The following is a 3,928-nucleotide window of genomic DNA, read 5'->3' on the forward strand; positions in this document are numbered from 1 at the left end:
ATGTCAGAAGGACATTTTCTGATCAATTGTTTGTATCTTTCCCAAGCTTCATAGAGGGATTCTCCTTCCTTCTGTCTGAAGGTTTGGACTTCCACTCTAAGCTTACTCAATTTTTGAGGTGGAAAGAACTTTGCCAAGAAGGCATTGACTAGCTTTTCCCAAGAGTTCAGGCTTTCTTTAGGTTGTGAGTCCAACCATATCCTAGCTCTGTCTCTTACAGCAAAAGGGAATAGCATAAGTCTGTAGACCTCAGGGTCTACCCCATTAGTCTTGACTGTGTCACAGATTTGTAAGAACTCAGCTAAAAATTGATGAGGATCTTCCAATGGAAGTCCATGGAACTTGCAATTCTGTTGCATTAGAGAAACTAATTGAGGCTTAAGCTCAAAGTTGTATGCTCCAATGGCAGGGATAGAGATGCTTCTCCCATAGAAGTCGGGAGTAGGTGCAGTAAAGTCACCCAGCACCTTCCTTGCATTGTTGGCATTGTTGTTGTTTTCGGCTGCCATAGGTTCTTCTTCTTTGAAGATTTCTGTAAGGTCCTCTACAGAGAGTTGTGCCTTAGCTTCTCTTAGCTTTCGCTTCAAGGTCCTTTCAGGTTCAGGATCAGCCTCAACAAGAATGCTTTTGTCTTTGCTCCTGCTCATATGAAAGAGAAGAGAACAAGAAAATATGAAATCCTCTATGTCACAGTATAGAGATTCCTTGAGGTGTCAAAGGAACAGAAAAATAGAAGGAAGAGGTAGAATAATTCGAACTTAGTGAGATAGAGTTCGAATTGTGCATTGAGGAGGAGTGTTACTCCATAAATAGAAGGATGCGGGAAGAGAGGAAGAGTTTTTTTTTTCGAAAATTAATTAGAAAAATTTTAAAATCATTTTGAAAAAGATTTTGAAGAAGATATGATTGAAAACTTTTTTTGAAAAAGATGTGATTAAAAAGATATGATTGAAAAAGTTATGGTTTTAAAAAGATATGATTGAGAAGATATGATTTGAAAAACAATTTAAAAAGATTTGATTTTAAAAATTAATGACTTGGCTAACAAGAAAAGATATGATTCAAACATTAAACCTTTCTCAACAGAAAAGGCAACATACTTGAAATGTTGAATAAAATCATTAATTGATAGCAAGTATTTTTGAAAATGGAAAGAAATTGGTTTTGAAAAAGATTTGATTGAAAAGATATGATTTGAAAAAGATTTGATTTTGAAAAAAAATTTGAAAACTTGAAAAAAATTTGTTTTGAAAACAAAATCTTCCCTCTTGTGCCATCCTGGCGTTAAACGCCCAGAATGGTGCACATTCTGGCGTTTAACGCCCAAAGCACTACCCTTTTGGGCGTTAAACGCCCAGCCAGGCACCCTGGCTGGCGTTTAAACGCCAGTCTGCCTTCCTCACTGGGCATTTTGAACGCCCAGCCTTTTTCTGTGTAATTCCTCTGCTGTATGTTCTGAATTTTCAATTCTATGTATTATTGACTTGAAAAGACACAAATTAAAAATATTTTTGGATTTTTAATAATGAGGAATAATCAAAATGCAACTAAAATCAAATAACAATGCATACAAGACACCAAACTTAGCAGTTTGTATACTACTGACACTAACAAAATGAGAATGCATATGAGAAACAACAAAACACTCAAGTCAAGAGAATTTAAAGATCAGAGCATGGAAATCATCAAGAACAACTTGAAGATTAATGAAGACACATGAATGAATGCAAGAAGAACAGAAACATGCAATTGACACCAAACTTAATATGAGACACTAGACTCAACAAGAAACATGAGAATATTTTTGGTTTTTATGATTTTGTAATTTTTTTTTGGATTTTTCGAAAATTAAGTGAAAAGGGAAATAAAGGTATCAAAATTCTTAATGAGAATTCCAGGAATCATGCAATATTAGTCTAAAGCTTCAGTCTAAAGGAATTAGACATGGCTAGCCAAGCTTCAGCAGGACATTGCATTCAAGAGCTAAATTGATGATAATCAATCAGCTTTGGTGATGACAAGAACATCACCTTGAAACACTAGAATTCATTCTTAAGAACTCTGAAGATAAAAACCTAATCTAAGCAACAAGATGAACCGTCAGTTGTCCATACTCGAAACAATCCCCGGCAACGGCGCCAAAAACTTGGTGTGCGAAATTGTGATCACTACTTTTCACAACTCAAATAATCCCTAGTAATGGCCCCAAAGATTTGGTGCTCAATACCATGGCATAAACACAACTTTGCACAACTAACCAGCAAGTGCACTGGGTCGTCCAAGTAATAAACCTTACGCGAGTAAGGGTCGATCCCACGGAGATTGTTGGTATGAAGCAAGCTATGGTCACCTTGTAAATCTTAGTCAGGCAGACTCAAATGGGTATAGATGATGAATAAAACATAAAGATAAAGATAGAGATACTTATGCAATTCAGGTGAGAACTTCAGATAAGCGAATGGAGATGCTTTGTCCCTTCCGTCTCTCTGCTTTCCTACTGTCTTCATCCAATCCTTCTTACTCCTTTCCATGGCAAGCTGTATGCAAGGGTTTCACCGTTGTCAGTGGCTACCTCCCATCCTCTCAGTGGAAATGTTCAACGCACCTTGTCACGGCACGACTATCCAGCTGTCGGTTCTCGATCATGTCGGAATAGAATCCAGTGATTCTTTTGCGTCTGTCACTAACGCCCCACAATCGCGAGTTTGAAGCTCGTCACAGTCATTCAATCATTGAATCTTACTCAGAATACCACAGACAAGGTTTAGACCTTCCGGATTCTCTTGAATGCCGCCATCAATTCTAGCTTATACCACGAAGACTCTGATCTCACGGAATGACTGGCTCGTTTGTCAGGCGAGCGCTCGGTTGTCAGGCGAGTAGCAACCATGCGTCGTGTATCAGGAATCCAAGAGATATCCACCCAATCTAAGGTAGAACGGAGGTGGTTGTCAGTCACACGTTCATAGGTGAGAATGATGATGAGTGTCACGGATCATCACATTCATCAAGTTGAAGAACAAGTGATATCTTGGAACAAGAACAAGCTGAATTGAATAGAAGAACAATAGTAATCGCATTAATACTCGATGTACAGCAGAGCTCCACACCTTAATCTATGGTGTGTAGAAACTCCACCATTGAAAATACATAAGAACAAGAGTGATCATTGGCTTCGGCCCCAAAGAGGGAACCAGAAGAACCAAGATGAAAATACAATAGTAAAAGGTCCTATTTATAGGGAACTAGTAGCTTAAGAATTACAAAGATGAGTAAAAGACATAAAAATCCACTTCCGGGCCCACTTGGTGTGTGCTTGGGCTGAGCAATGAAGCATTTTCGTGTAGAGACTCTTCTTGGAATTAAACGCCAGCTTTTGTGCCAGTTTGGGCGTTTAACTCCCATTTTGGTGCCAGTTCCGGCGTTTAACGCTGGGAATTCTGAAGGTGACTTTGAACGCCGGTTTGGGCCATCAAATCTTGGGCAAAGTATGGACTATTATATATTGCTGGAAAGCCCAGGATGTCTACTTTCCAACGCCGTTGAGAGTGCGCCAATTGGGCTTCAGTAGCTCCAGAAAATCCACTTCGAGTGCAGGGAGGTCAGAATCCAACAGCATCTGCAGTCCTTTTCAGTCTCTGAATCAGATTTTTGCTCAGGTCCCTCAATTTCAGCCAGAAAATACCTGAAATCACAAAAAAACACACAAACTCATAGTAAAGTCCAGAAAAGTGAATTTTAACTAAAAACTAATAAAAATATACTAAAAACTAACTAAATCCTACTGGAAACATACTAAAAACAATGCCAAAAAGCGTACAAATTATCCGCTCATCAAAGAAGACTAGAGAAGCAGCTGCAACAGAGAAGGATGCTTCATCAATAAAGTCTAATGATTAGATCAAAACCAGAACCTGAATCACCTCTA

General features: G+C 38.6%; 1 non-coding gene across 1 annotated transcript; it reads left to right on the forward strand.

The window, feature by feature from the left end:
* On the forward strand, positions 1–104 carry LOC130964536 (small nucleolar RNA R71). The gene has a single exon (XR_009080626.1). It is a non-coding gene; the product is annotated as a small nucleolar RNA R71 (small nucleolar RNA).
* Positions 105–3,928: the final 3,824 nt, after the last annotated feature.

This window comes from Arachis stenosperma, chromosome 2 (assembly GCF_014773155.1).
Source record: "Arachis stenosperma cultivar V10309 chromosome 2, arast.V10309.gnm1.PFL2, whole genome shotgun sequence".
NCBI lineage: Eukaryota > Viridiplantae > Streptophyta > Magnoliopsida > Fabales > Fabaceae > Arachis > Arachis stenosperma.